We start from the raw sequence: 16,307 nt of genomic DNA on the forward strand, positions 1-16,307 counted from the left end.
AGGATGATGGAGGGATGCCCACACCTGTGTAAGTGAGTAGGTGTGGTCCAGCATCCATCCCCTCATTCCTGCCCAGGGTCTGTCCATGGCCTTCTCCACAGCTTCGGTCCCTCGCCCTCCCCCATCTCCCCGCCCTCTTCCTCTCCCTCCCACTTCCTGTCCTCCTCTCCTCGCTGGGCGGAGGGGCTGGTCCTTGGACTCCTCTCTAGATGAAAAGGCTACTCTTCTCTCCTTGACATCTTGTTAGGCTGTGAATACACATCTACTCATTTGCATTTGGTGGAGGAAAAAGAGAAAGGGGGGGGTGAAGCAAACACACACACACACACAGTTACACATTCGCAGACTTCATGGCCACCGAGGGGACATGTTCAGTCGGTGACAGAGAATTTTAACTGTGTCTCTTTCTGCCCCCCAACCCCTCAGCCTCCGCATCACACCAGCTGCTGCTTTGGCTCCACCCAGCCCAGGCCACTTGCTCTGCCCAAGGAGGCGCCCAACACAGAGAGACAGTCTAATCCTCGCCCCTCCTCCACTCGTGGGCTTAGATGCCGCTGACACTGACCCTTTGTGTGAGGCTCAGACCCAAGTTTTCTTGCAGGATAAAGTCTCAGGAGGGCCAGGAAGCCTTACTAGCAAAGGCTGGCCCCAGAGGCTGCGTGACAACTTCAGGGGTTGTGTCTGTCGCTCTTACCAATTTTCAAAAAAACTCTGGCAATTAAAAAGCATATCAGTCCTGGCTGGTTTTGCTCAGTGGATAGGGCGAGACTAGGCATGCAGACTGAAGGGTCCTAGGTTCCATTCTGGTCAAGAGCACATGCCCCGGTTGCGGGCTCGATCCCCAGTAGGGGGCATGCAGGAGGCAGCCTATCAATGATTCTCTCATCATTAATGTTTCTATCTTTCTCTCCCTTCTTCCTTCCTCTCTAAAATCAATAAAAATATACTTAAAAAAAGAAAAGCTTTCCGCTAGGTAGGACCAGAGGTATGGATACATGGAACAGACTGACAGATCTCAGAGGGAAGGGGGAGGGGGAACTGGAACAGATTAACCAAAGAACATACATGCATATATGCATAGCCCATGGACACAGACAATAATGTGGCGAAGGCCTGTAGGTGGGGGGAGGGCTGGGGTAGAGGGGGACGAATTGGAGGGAAATGGGGGACATCTGTAACAATGTCAACAATAAAAAAAGATTTGCATAATTAAAAATATAGCATATGACTAGGAATTATACACACAGGTTACAATCTAGGTTCTAGCATTTTCCAGCTGTGAGACACTTGATTCCACATTCATCTCTGCGAGCAACCAGTACTGGGTGCTGGGGGTGCGCCCATTCTTTAAAGAGCCACACCCAGAATCTCTCCCAGAGCTGGGGGGCGGGGGGGGGGCGGGCGCAGACAAGCTGTGCTCCTCCCTGGCATCTCTGGGGTCTGGGAGCTCACCCTCTAGGTGGTGAAGTGGCAGAGGACCTAAGAGGTATCATTTCACCTCAATATGGTTCTTTCCATGTGGGAAATTAAGTCAGCATCTAATCGCGGGCTGTGTTCGCTTAATTTTAAGTAACATTTACTGAGCTTTGAATGATCAGCCATCACTGAGCACCCATTGAGCAGGGCACATGGCTGGATCTACATGGAATACTGGGTCATTGTGGGAGGCAGCATGGCCCGAGGGCCTGCTCTACGCTTCCCAAAAAGGGCGGGACCACACAGGGAACAAATGGGAAAACCCTTGGAGAGTGAGAACCAGCCATCCCAAGGCCCCATATTCTTGTTGCTGCTGCTATTAAATTCTCCAGGCCCGGCCAAATCTGTGTGATTCACTAAGCACGCGCTTACTATTAGCCAAAGGTATTGGGGCCATTTACATGACATCGGCAGGCACAGTATTTGAAATAATCCCTGTTCTGGTCTAGTCCACACGCACAGCTTTTCAAATGGAGACACTGGACCGTAATGATGATGGGAAAACCCGCTCGGGCCCCATCTCTTTGGGCTGGAAATTGCAGATGGCTCCGGATGGAAATGAAGCCGATTTGCCTCCCCAGCAGCGGGATGGCTTACTTCCCAGCAGAACCGCTGGGCCTATTGAAGATGCCCTCCTGCGAAATTAGATTCTTCAGGCTTCACTGGGTACCTGTGTTTCACACACTCGCTTGTGCTTTCAATATTGCCTTGCAGGATGTAAGAGCTTGGGAGGCCCCCGAAGTTCAGTGAAACTATAAGACTCGCAAGTTAGGATGCTCACACTTCGAGGTGCCCTGCTCGGAGGGCTGCATCATCAGAGCGGAAGTTGGGGATAGAGCTCGCCTGCTTTCTTTTTGCTGAGGGGCATGCTGGGTACTCCCTGGAATGAGAAATTCTCCCCCAAATCTTTGTCGTGCCTGGAATTCAGAGCTGATGGGAAATGAGAGAGCAGAGGCTGGGGTTAGGTAGATTCAGTGTGGGTAGCGTTTGGGCCAGAGTTTCCAGAGGATTTGAGCTCCTTGTTTTAGCTTCAACACAGACCAAGTAGGTCTCTCTACTTCCACCATTAACAAGAGGTTCTCCATTCACCAGGAGAACCGGCCCTCCAGCGAGCAATCCTGGAGCAAGGATGGCAATCAAGTCAATGCATTTCAATGACTTTGGCCTCCCTTCCAGACACATCTCTTGCTGTCTGACATGATCATTTCCAGAGTCTCTTCAATGCGTGCATTATCTGCACTGTGTGGCTAGAGAAAAGAACTGCATTAATGCTGTGGCAAAATACCCAAATGGGGGGTCAAGGGTCAGTTGGTGCAGCCAGACCCACATGCACAGAATGGCCTCTGCACAGTGTCTCCTTGTCCCTAAAAAGCCATGCTTCACACTTCAGGGTCCCCAAGGAGCCCACCAGCTGTCTCTTGGGAGCCACCTGCCACCACGGCATGGCCCCACGAGGTTGTGAAGTCCCCACATGAGAGGTCCCTGCCGCTGTAAGAAATAAGGCGAGCCCCGAAAATCAGGGGTCCTGGTAGGACACAAAGCATACTCGGGAGCCAGATAGCAGAGCAAATACCTTACCTCCTGCAGGAGGGTGCGCACACACAAGGTCTGGGAGCACACACACACTGAGCGGGTAATCCCCTCTGCTTTTTATCCCTGATCTGTCCCTCACTCTTGATTGGTCAGAGCTTAGGCTCACACTCTTGCGTGATTGGCTAATTTAAAGGAAGGGGTTGACCTTTGTCATTTGCAAGTCACATGAGCCCAAACAGTGGCTGCCTAAACTCCCTTCTTTGACAGAAAAGATTACATGTTTATTCTCACACCACCAACAGGACAGTGTTCTGAGGTGGAACTCCACTCATGAAGCTCTTGTGCCAGGAGCTCCCAGTGCCAGCGCTCAGAGCTGAGGGACACAGGGTTGAGCAGGGCAGGTGGTGCAGGGTCTGGCTGGCCCCCCATCTCTCCACCACGACGGTATGGCCACGGCCTCCGAGCACAGGGCCTTGTGAGACCAGCGCCCTGCTCTCCAGAGCAAAGAGGAAACATTCCCTTCACCGGCAGCACTCTCCCTGGGAGTCATAGCACCCTCTCCAACACCTCCCAGAGAAGAAGGCCAGGGTCCCAGATGCACAAATTCCAATGGCTTTCCTTGGGAATAGTGTGGGCCAGGCCACAAACTGGCTGCCTGAAGCCAGATCGGACCCTCAGACACATGTTCTATGTCCAACAGTACTTTTTAAAATATCTTTATTGTTGAAAGTATTACATAGGTTCCCTCTTTTCCCCATTGACCTCCTCTAGCCCGCCCTCTGCCACCCCTGCCCTAGGCCTTCACCCCCCTATTGTCTGTCCATGGGTTACGCACATATGCATACAAGGTCTTAGGTTGATCTCTTCCCACCCCCTCATTCCCCGCCTTCCCTCTGAGGTTCCACAGTCTGTTCCACGCTTCTATGTCTCTGGATCTAATTGTTCACCAGTTTATTTGGTTCATTAGATTCCACATATGAGTGAGATCACGGGATACCTGTCTTTCTCTGACTGGCAACAGTACTTTTTAATGGAGGATCTTGCCAGTAATTAAGCATCCGCTCACCCAGATTTTAATTCCTCTTGAAAAAGTCAGCAGAAGCTGAAACTGGGCCTTTAGACAGGGGAGCAGTCTCCACGTGCAGGCCCCACAAGGCCACCTCACTCACCTCCATGACCTTCCCGGGCTGCAGGCCGTGGCCTCGCCCGCCCCGTGGGGTAGATTTTCTCTCTCTCTCTCTCACTCCCCGTGTGTAATTAGCATAAGCTAGAAAACAGCCAATGCCTTTATCCTGACCCAAGAAAACGCCACCAGAGGCTTGGAAATTATCAAACTCCCTCCCTACCCCCACCCCCTCCCACCCCCCCATGGAAGCTAAATGGTAGAGAGCTCATTTTGCAAGGGCTCAACATTACCCATCTGGCCATCTCAGTATGCGGGTCAGGAAGCTTTCATTACATTTCTATAATAAGTTGCAGATAATACTGTCCTCCCGAGAGGATGTTCGCGTTCCAGGAAACTTGGAAAATGAGACAGGGGAGGTGAAAAGTCCTGTGTGACCTTCAGGAGCACACACGGACCGAGGGACCAGGGAACATAAAGAGAGCAGCTCCCGTTGCCCGTTCGGCACAGGTCAGTCGGGCTTTCACAATGGCCAGGGGAAGGAGGGAGTTCCCAGGAGGGTCTGCGGAGTGACACCGAGCTCATTTCCCAGGACACAGATGCAGAAATGAACGAGTAAAATCTTCACTGGAATATTCAAGTAGGAGGGAAACCTGTTCAAAATACCACAGCCACAGAATAAACCCAACAAACAATGCACACAATACGATTTTTCAGGTGACGTGTCATAGCATTGTACACCTGAATCCTCCATCATTGTATTAACCAATGTCACTCCAAAATTCAGTAAAAAAATTTTTAAAAACTAAAAACAATAACAAGCAAATCCATCTCTTCAAAAATAAATAAAGCAGAAAACTTTAGCTTATTTTCCATAATGCTTCATCTCGCTTCTGAAGTAGAAATTTTGTCTGAGGGACTCTCACATGTGAATGATGGTGTCTCGAGGAGTCCTGTTTCCCCAGGGGCTGAAAGAGATGAGAGCAGGAGGGCGTGGGAGGCAGCGAAGCATGTGGTTCCACAGGATGAAAGCCAGCAGGACTGGGTATCGATTTTGGCTTTGGGAGAACAAGGCATTTAGAAGCAAGCCCTGTGCTGGGAGAGCCCGTCCCTCCTCCCAGGAGAGGCCAGGGAGTGCTGGGTGGGAAGGGAACTAATGTGAGTGAAGAGACCTTGAGAGTTTCTGTGTAGCACAGACGTGGAAATGTCACCGGGTGACGGTGAGCGTGGCACCTCAGGTTTTCTAATTGTCTGCGGATGAAAAGAGACCACAGGCAGGTTTCAGGGCCTGGGCAGGCTCCTTGCTTTGTGGCAATTCCCTGGGGAAAAAGTGTCAGATCCCAGCCTGTAATGTCACCAGGGAACAGAAAACCAGTGTTTGGCTCTGGCATCACCACTGTGTTTCTTGAGCCTCTGGGGCTGGGGCCTTGGTCCATCTGTCTGTGCCCGAGCCTCGGTCTTCAGGGGGCGTGCAGTAGATCTGATTGCATGAATGCCTGATGCAGTCATGAATGAGTGAGCATGCCAGGCTTTGTACAGAATCATGTTTGCAGCATAGGCCACACACCATACTCAGAGAGGCAAAGGGCAGATAGCAAAGCACCTTAGGGATCAGACAGGCCTGGCTGGAGCCTCGCTGTGTGACCCTACACAAGCCCCTGCCCTCTCTGAGTCTTGCCTTCCTTTTTTTTCTTTCCTCCAATATATTTTTATTAATTTTACAAAGTGGAAGGGAGAATAGAGTGTTAGAAACATTGATGAGAGAGAAATATCCATCAGCTGCCTTCTGCACACCCCTACTGGGGATTGAGCCCACAGCCAAGGTACATGCCCTTGGCCGGAATGGAACCTGGGACCCTTCAGTCCGCAGGCTGATGCTCTATCCACTGAGCCAAACAGGTTAGGGCTCGCTTTCCTTAACTGATGCATTAAGGTAAGAACATCCCCCTGGCAGGGTGGTCATGAGGAATAAGAGAGTCTGGAAAGCCCTTAGCCTATTGCTTAAGGATTCAGTCAAGGGCAGCTGTTGTCATTACTGGTCCTGCAACAACCTGGCTTATTAATTTCCAGCAAGTCTCCATCTCAGGCCGGTCCTGCACCTTGCCAGTTGGAAAGCTCCTGCATCACATTCCAGGTGAAAATTCCCCCTCTCCACCCCCTCAGTGCCCTGGAGCAGCCTGCCTCCCCGGACCTCACCTCCACACTCCCCACCAAACGTTCTCCCACCTGCCATGTGGATGAGATGTTTCTCCTCCCGGGGCCGGGCTTGAAGAAAACCACAGAGGAGAGTTCCAGCTCTCTTGCCTGAACCTTAGACTCTGCGCTCCTTAAAGTCCTGATGTGTCTTTTTCAGCCTCCCTCCTGCCTGCCCGCCTGTCCCCACGCTCTTGTCCCGCAGTGCTCCCCGTGGCATGCCCAGGGCACTTTGTCCTTGACTCTGTGGTGTCTGCGTTCTTTCATTGTCCTGTTCCAGTCATTTAACACATCAGAAATATGGAAACTTACACTTAACATAGTCACAAATAACTTTCGTCTCAGTCAAGTGAAGTTACACTTAAAATATATGGGTAGTAGACAGCTAAGCCATTTCCCGAGTAACTCAAGGTTTGGTTTCTTCTTTCAAGCTCTTAAAGGGAGGGACCAGCAATCAGTGCTGCACAGGCAGCTCAGCCTCGTACCAAACACCAAGTAGATCAGGAGGATAGATCAGGTTTTGGGTCATGGCTCTCCCACCCTCAGTCTTCTCATCTATTAAATGGACACAAGCAACGTAGCCCTCTCTCCATACCAGCATGAGAAATGAAAGAGAAAACAAGTACAGCACTGAAAATAGCACCTCGCATCTAGAAAGTGCCCCAACTGAGGTCAGCTATTACCGTCATTACAAGTGAATCCAAGCAGCATTTATTGAGCGATTATCTTGTGGTAGACATATACCAGGCACTTGAAATACAATGGAAAGCAATACCAGACAGGACCTCCGGCCTCCTAACTTTAAACTCTGGGGGTAGGCAGAGTCTTTGGGTAAATAATCACATGTAGATGTCATTATAATTGTGATGATTGCCTTGAAATAGAGGTGCAGAGGATTAAAGAGGAGAATTAGGAGGTGTTACTGGTCAGGGAAGGCTTCCCTGGGGAGGAGGTATCGCATCTGAGATCTGAAGGAGGAGAAGTGAATTAGGTTAGGGCAGAGACGGGGTGTCCGGGCAGAGAGGGGGTGTCTGGGCAGAGAGAGGGTGTCCGGGCAGACAGGGGGTGTCTGGGCAGAGGAAACAGCACATGTGGGAAATGACTGCATGTTTAAGGCACTGAAAGAAGACTCCAGTGGCAAGAGCATAGGACACGGGTGGGACAGTGGGGCAGATGTGTCTGAAGGAGGAGAGGGTGGCCAGGCAGGCTCTGCCAAGCAGCTTTGTCTCCATCCCAGGAGTAGTGGGAGCTAGGGGAGACTTCTAATTTGGCGGGGAGGAGGCGGAGCATGATCACTGCAGGCAGCATGCTGAGTGGGTTGGAAGGGAGCAGGCGTGGAGGTGGCCCGTGTGAAGTGCACTGCAATGGCCCAGACAGGAAGGGGAGGAGACTTATCTAAAGCACTAGACCAGTGGTTCTCAACCTTCCTAATGCCGCGACCCTTTAATACAGTTCCTCATGGTGTGGTGATCCCCAACCATAAAATTATTTTCGTTGCTACTTCATAACTGTAATTTTGCTACTGTTATGAATCATAATGTAAATATCTGATATGCTATATGTGTTTTCCGATGGTCTTAGGCGACCCCTGTGAAAGGGTCGTTCGACCCCCAGAGGGGTCGCGACCCACAGGTTGAGAACCACTGCACTAGACAATGGCGATGGAGGTGAAGGTCCCTCCAGGGATGGTAGAGATTTTTAGGTGACAGGATCCATGGGGTTTGGTGGAGATGAGGATAAGGTAAGGGGAGTTGCCAAGACCAACTTCTTGGTTCCTGCTTCTGTTTCTGTATGGACATAATGTCATGACTGAGAAAGGATTCACTGGATTGAGACCTAGTTTAAGAGAGCAGTTCTCTGGGCTGAGTGGGTAGAGCAGTGTAGTATGCCAGCTAGTAGTTCTGGAGTTGGACTACCTGGGTTCTAGTCCCACATCCGCTGTTTACCAAAAGTGTGGCCTGAAACTCTCCACGCTTAATCTTATTAATGATCCCCACCTACTTCAGGGAGTTGATATAAAGATCAGATGAGATAATCAACATAAAGCTGTAAGCACAGGGATATGCTTCTTTGGGGGGAGGTTGAACTACAATGGCATTTGAGGCACCCAAGTGCAGATGTCAACTAAGAAATGGAATAGACAAATCTGCAGCTCAGAGGAGAGCGTTTGACTAAGAGTGAAGATTTGTGAGTGATCTTCGTGGAGGTGGCGATTCGTAGAGTCATCTTTCTCTTTCTCTGCGTTTCTTCAGGTTCCTGTAATTTCAGTTTCCTCAGGAAAAGGGCTGGGAAAGAATCTGTTCTTTCTGTTTTACCTCTCACTGCCCCCCACCACACACACACCCCAGAAATAAGATTGATTAATCTGATCAGAACGATGACACAGGTCTGACATGTCTGTGTCCTTGTTCCTTGACTGGGCAGGGTTAATGCATTACCCGTCTCTGTGCATATACATTCATTAATTGATTCTCTCTCTCTTTCTCCCTCCGCCCCCACTTTTCCCTTAAAAGGACTAGCTGTGGTTCATGTGTGTTCTTCTTTCTGTTCCTTCCGCTCCAAGCCCCCTGGCAGGTCCTGTCTCTACAGCTACAGTTGACAAATTATTCTGCCTGTGGCTGAGTGAATAAAACCAATTGGGAGAAAGGAGGGCATTAAGTGAGAAGCTCGTTTTGGACTGGAATCAAGACTGCATTCTGCAATTCAGCTTTCCCCATAATAAAGTGGATAGTTAAATGCCTGTTTGACTTTGGACTTCTCCGTGGGTTCAACCCTTCGTGGGAGAGAGAGATGATCCATGGTGCCTTTTAACCCCAACCGTAAATGAAGCAATCACGGAAATAGTCTCAGGAAAATTACTCAGGGAGAAGAGGACCTAGAACTGAGTCTGAAAGTGTGGGTTTCAATGTCCTGGCTGAAGAAGGACTAGCCAAGGACAAGAGTGGGGGTGTGGGGGAGGCAGATCAGGATATGCATATATCACACAGTCCAAGAGAAGTAAGAGTCTGCGAGGAGGGAGTGATCAATGATGCAGAAGGTTACCAAGAGTTAGGGTAAGATGATTTTTACATCTTTCCCTTTGATTATTGTCAGGGAGGTCATTCGTGGCCTTGGTAAACATTCTTTTGTAGAGAAAATAGGGGGCCAAAGCCAAACTGCTATGGGTTGGGGGTTAAGTGGAAAGTGAGAAAAAGGGAGAAAGCACATCCAGGCAACTTTTCAAGAAATCTGTTATGAAAAGGCAGAGAAAAAGATAGAGTGGTCATTTATCTCTCTGGACCCCAGTGTAGATCTCGGTGCCAAGAGAACCCCAAGGCTGCAGTTCACAGCTGGTTTGGAAAAGCGTGGCTCTGTATACAATTCCCTCCGCCTCCACCAGGCTCTCTTTGGAGAATCATGGATTCATAGGAGCCAACAATGCTCGAATTTTTTTTCTCTTAGAACTGTGCTGAAACACAATCTCTTCTATAAATGAACATCCCAAGTTAATTGATTCATCTGACCACGGTGTCCGTCCCAATAAGCCCTCTACCAGGAAATATGAATTGGGTTGTTGTGTTTTCCTGGCAAGCATATCCAGCGCCTAGCCATCCCTTCTTTTCAGGGATACGATTGCACATGCTATATTTTCTGTAACTGTACATATCACACGGCGTATAGTCATTATTTCTCTTCCTATCTGTAACCACCCCCAGTGAGTCAACTCATTATTTTTCACTTGTCTCACATAGTAGGAACTCAATGAGCGATTGTAAAATAACAGAGAAGTGGGCAGCGCTTCCCCCGGGCCCATGGTGATATCTGTTGACAAAACTGGATTTCGGTGTTGGACACAGACCAGAGGAGACTAAAGGGATGTGCTGACTAAATGCAATATGGTACCCAGATAGGATCCTGGAACGGAAGGCGGAAATTAGTGGGAAAACTGGCAAATGCTCCCAGGGCACCCAGCCTGAGACACTGAACCCTAATTATATGTTTCCAAAGTGCTTGCTTCTTAAAAAGATTTGAGGGATGTGTAATCCTCTCCTTCGAAGCATTCCTGCAGAGGGTATGGAAAGGTGAAATAATGTGCATATACTCCTTTGTCTCCTTACTGAACAAGTTCATCTCCCTTTAAAAAAAAAATAAGGGGGAGGTGTCATTCTTCTTTCTAGTTTCCTCACCCGCCTTCCTTTACAAACAGGAGTGTTTCTGTGTGGAAAGAATTCTATTTGCAGATTGTGCGAAGAGCTTGGTCATAACTTATTCCACTTAATTCCATCTTTAGCATCTTGTTTTTATGCCTGAAGACTTCCTGGAGAGCAAAAGGCAATGAAAATTAAGTGAAATACCTCTAGCCTTGTCCCTTTCTTATGAGGGACCATGGGTCGTTCACACCCTTAGACAAATGAAGAGTGCCTGAGAAACTATTTCCATCTACAGGAAAAGAATGGTGGTGACATCTGGAGCAAGGAGCACACAGCCAGCCGGAGGGAAATGTAGAATCAGAAATCAGTCAGTGGTACTGAGAAGTCATGAGATGGTCTGTGAAATTCTGAGGCTAGTAAGTATGTGACTATATTTAAATGCAAGTTTGGATAGCATGGGAAACACGCCCCAGAAAATGATCACATGGCAAAGACAAGAGGATTTGGTTACCACTTAATGTGTACAGGCACGGTGCAAAGCACAGCGCGTTACATCATTTTATCCTCACAACAACACTATGGGTTGTTCCTACTGTATTTTCCTTATTTTATAGACGAAGACACTGAGGATTAAAGAGGTTGCGTAATGTGCCCAAGACTCAACTAATAAGGGACATCGCCAAGATTGAAACACGCGCATTTTGGCTTCAGAGCCCATGATCTTAGCCGCATTAAAATATCACACTGAAACGTGTGAACCTTGACACATAATCCAAGTTCTAGAGTCCATTATGAGAAAGGCAAGGAGCCGGAGTGCAGTGGGAGAGCATGTACTGTGTGGCTCACTAAGTAAATACATGCATCGTGAGGAAGAATCAATATGCACCCCCAGTCCCTCCACCCACCACCCCTGGGACCCCTTATGCCCAGAAATTCCACTGGGGAAAATCTCTTTGTCCACCTGATCCTTGACTTATTCCCACAGAGCCTGAACCATTCCAGTTCCACATGTACTTATTGGGCCGGGTAATGCCACCCCAAATCCCCCTTTTTTTTTTGAAGAGAGCTATTATAGAAAATAAATTAGATATTGATATTTGTCAGGCAACATACTAAGTAGTAGGAATACAAAGATGATAAGCCCTGCTCTCTGATAGCAAACTGATGTGCTAATTAGCGTCAATAGCTTAATTGGTAATAATGGCTTAAAGCACTACACCATCTAGTTAAGATGTTATCACTTTCATGGGGTCCTTCGATGTTTGAACTCCGAGGAATAACATGTGGCATAAATCTTAGCACACTTGGTAGATTAGAGTGGAGGACAGAAGAGAAGGAAAACTCCCTCATTCCACTACATTAAAACCATATCCGAGTGAAAGAGTGTTTGGGATTCTCTTCACAACCTCCTGGTAGGTGCTCTCTCTAAGGGATTGGGTGCTGAGCACCAAAAGAAGTCCCATGTTCATGGTAAAACACGCGTGCCCCACACAATCAACTTAGAAACATATTTGAACACCCGGCAAAATCCTATCCAACAGTGCTCTACAGGTCATTTAGGGATCCTACCAAAATGCAAGTGCTGATCCATGGGTCTTAGGTGGAGCCTGACCGTCTGCATGTATCACCGGCTTCCAGGTGGTACGGATGCTTCTCGTTCTGGGCCCACACTTCGAGAAGCAAGGTCCTGAATTCCTTCTACCATATCACCACCCAGTGGCCACCCGGCCTTTACTTAGATTCCTCCATGGATAGGGAATGTGCTACCGCCTAAGGTAGCACTTTTTTTTTTAACGTTGTACTCAAATTATCGGAATGTTCTTCTCTATGTGGAGCTGATATCTGTTTCCCCTACCCCATGCCATTCTGCCCACTAGGACTATAGGAGCAGCTTGTCTTTCTCTAGGGTAAAGCTCTTGAGAGTGACCATACCAGGTCAAAGATCAGTAATTTCCTGACATGCAGACTCCCAAGTAACCCTTGATGAGCAAGAGCTACAGAAACTCATTTCTTTCAGAATGGTAAATACAGAATCCACTGGTAATTGTTACTCTTTGTGGTAAGTTGGTGCTTCCCAGGTGGATATAGACAAGGCAGACCACAGCCATGCCCTCCCCCAGCTTGTCCTCAAACAGGAGTCAGCCCTCTTCTTCCCTGGAGCTCATGGGGCCAGGATCTAGCCCTCTCAGTTCCTCCACCCCATCCCGGTGAACACATCCTGGCACTGGCACTGGCAGGGAGTTTCTGTTTTCCTTGTACATCACCCTAACACAACAGGATAGGCTCACGTTTCCTTAGAGCAGTGGTTCTCAACCTTCCTAAAGCCGCGACCCTTTAATACAGTTCCTCATGTTGTGGTGACCCCCAACCATAAAATTATTTTTGTTGCTACTTCATAACTGCAATTTTGCTACTGTTATGAATCGTCATGTAAATATCTGATATGCAGGATGTATTTTCATTGTTACAAATGGAACATAATTAAAGCATAGTGATTAATCACAAAAACAATATGTCATTATATATGTGTTTTCCAATGGTCTTAGGCGACCCCTGTGCAAGGGTCGTTCGACCCCCAAAGGGGTCGCGACCCACAGGTTGAGAACCTCTGGCAGAGGGACTATTAGAAAAGAAAATTCCAGAAGAGAATGGCCTGTCTCCATCTATAGAGAGAAGACAGTTCAAGTCTCATTCCGACCTCATTTGTGAGTTTGTCTCCGACAAGAGAGAGGGAAAATGACGTCCCTTTACTTTTTGACTCTCATGCTATTGATTTGAAGGCATCACTGTAAACACTTCTAATCCTTCCAGCATGCTTTCGGTATCTTGTTCCAAGTAAGGAATGGGACAGGGAAATCCTATCAGACACACAGAGGAAAAACTCAGTCATTACAGAAGCCCAGGTCGGGGCTCATTCTGCTGCCCTTTGAGTCAATAAAGTCTTCACATAACAGGCTTGGAGGGCCAGCCACAGGCATTTATGGCTCCTTAGTCTATATTGTTCATGAACAATTTAGGAGTCTGGAACCTTATTGCCAAATGTTATGGTTTCTTTAGTGAAATGGAAAGAGAAATTGAGATTGGGGGCAGGAGGGAAGGAGAGAGGAGGCAAATGCGACTTCTTCAGGGAAGAAGTTGGAATGTGTGCAAGCATCTATATGAATCCTGATCTAGTCCAATCAATGGATCATTTGGTTGGTATGAGAAGAGTTCAGCGGAGCTGGTGTGGGTGTCTCTTAGTCTAACCTTCCTTCTAGACAAGCCTGCCCTTAAGAGCTTACTCTATTTCACACTTAAAACTCCAGGGTCGCACGGGCCTTTTGAGAATCAGTGAGATCTCGCATTTTATTGGCTTTTGGTGAAGGTGGGAATAAGCAATAGAGTAAAAAAAAAAAAATCAGGTACCACGTGCAAATTCTCCCTGCTGCACAACCCATCACTGCACAGGACCATCTAGTGTCACTTGCTGCTGACGATGGAGAATAAGGATGCACCCCTATGCTCACAGAGTGCAATTTACAATAGCTAAGATGTGGAAACAGCCCAAGTGCCCATGCATAGATGAGTGGCTACAAAACCTGTGGTACATTTACACAATGAACTACTACGCAGCTGTAAAAAAAGAAAGAACTCTTACCATTTGCAACAGCATGGATGGATCTGGAGAGTACTAGGCTAAGCGAAATAAGCCAATCAGAGAAAGACAAGTATCACATGATCTCACTCAGGTGCGGAATTTAATGAACCAAATAAACTGATGAACTAAATAGATCCAGAGACATAAAAAAGTGGAACAGACTGCTGAACCTCAGAGTGAAGGAGGGAGAAGGTGGGTGGGTAGGAAGAGATCAACCAAAGAACTTGTATGCATATATGCATAGCCCATGGACACAGACAATAGGGTGGTGAAGGCCTGGGGTGGGGGGTGGGGGCGGGCTAGAAGAAGTCAATGGGGTAAAAAGAGGACATATGCAATACTTTCAACAATAAAGATTTTAAAAAAATAAATTTTAGCAACAGCTTCTAGGTGCTTACGTAAGAATAGACAGCTGTGGGGTGTCGCTATCACCACGAAAACTGCGTTTTGCTACCTAATGGGTTGTCCATGTCCCAGGCTAGCTTGAGTTTAGAAGTCACACTTCCTGTTCTCCAGCTCAGCGAAACACCAAGTGGCATAAAATCGGTAGGTTGCCTAGACCCAGCTGAGGCTACTGGGAAGGTCTAGCCTTAACTCCACTTTCCCTAAAAAGAAAAACTTGGAGAGGACAAAGAGGGGGAACCACTCCACCCCCTAACGCCAACTCCCGGCACATCCACTCGCCTCACCACCCTGTACCCAACGGGAATATTTTCAGGCCCGAGTTATGATTTAAATGAAGCGCACCACACCAATATTGTGTGGTGCCATCTGTTATTTTATATTTCACAAAATTTGGCCAGTTTTGAAATATTATAATTATATCTCCTCCATTACGTATGCAACGCAGACATTTTCTGAAACATAAATACAGTATGTGGGAAATGTGACTGTATTTATAGCTACTGGCTGGTGGGAAGCAAAAGGGCAGCTGGCACCCATTGACAGCCCGGAGGATGCAGCCTGCCCGGTCGGAAGCTTTCCTTGCCACACCACACCCCACTCCCGAAGGGGGCTCCGCTATTCACAGTGGCTCATGTCCTACTCAGTTGCCAAAGAAGGTCATAGCTGCTATGTTTCAAGCAGGCCAAGATCAAGTGTGTCTTCCTGTCTTGGGCTGTAGCTGCCAGACATGGATATATATATTCTATTTAGTGGTACCCAGAGTCAGAGACAGAATGGGCCCAGGAGGGGCACAGTCCTGAGGCAGCACCTCCATGCCAGGTGCTCCTTCTAGCTGTGCTATGGAGGAGAGAGAACGGCGGTAGGAGAAAGGCTGAGTCTTCAGAGTAAAAGGCTAGAGGTTAGGTGGACCTGCTATTGGAAGAGGTCTCTTTTTTTTAAATTAATTTTTATTGATTTCAGAGAGGAATGGAGAGGGAGAGAGAGAGAGAAACATCAATGATGAGAGAGAGTCATTGATCAGTTGTCTCCTGCGCGCCCCACACTAGGTCCTGAGGCCGCAACCCAGCATGTGCCCTGACCAGGAATCAAACTCTGACCTCCTGGTTCATAGGTCAACGCTCAACCCTTGAGCCACGTTGGCTGGGCGGAAGAGGTCCCTATCCAGGGACAGCCAGTGCCCCTTAGCCCTCAGCCCTCTACTTGCTTCTGCAAAGGAGAATCCAGAGCTCATGGCTGATGTGGCTTGGGTGTCAGGGGTGTGGGAAAATGGTCAGACTTAGCCAAATCTCCAGTGGGTGTGCTTTTAATTTTTTTTCATCTTCAGAAAAACAAAAAAATAAATGTGGTCTAATTGTTTTTCTTCAAAATACTACTAAGTGCTTTGCAACAACAAAGAGAAGAAAGCAAATGGCAAGCGTTGGACTTCCCCTTTCTGTATCTCCCACACAAAAGCATTATTCAGTAAAGAGAGATCTTGGGTAACTCCAGGCATCCCTGCCATGGTCTTCACAACCATCTTTAGTTCATTCAAACCTTCCTCTTTCTAATAGCCATCGCTCCGGATAATCCGGCCCCAGAAGAGTTTCATTGGCCCTGCATCCTTTTCTTTTTTTTTTTTTTAGGTAGTTGCTAGCATTTAAAAATGAAAGATTTCACATAAAATCCAGTTTCTCTTAAAAAATAGAAGAGCTGGCATCATTGGTTGTGTATTTCTGCCCGGCAACAATCTGCCTGCTTTGAGTAGCAGCTGCCCCCGTTGGAAAAGAAGCAAACCTCAGTTTACCGCAGCCCCTCCACCCCCCTTCCCCGC

Source organism: Myotis brandtii, unplaced genomic scaffold (genome assembly GCF_000412655.1).
Source record: "Myotis brandtii unplaced genomic scaffold, ASM41265v1 scaffold3301, whole genome shotgun sequence".
Lineage (NCBI taxonomy): Eukaryota > Metazoa > Chordata > Mammalia > Chiroptera > Vespertilionidae > Myotis > Myotis brandtii.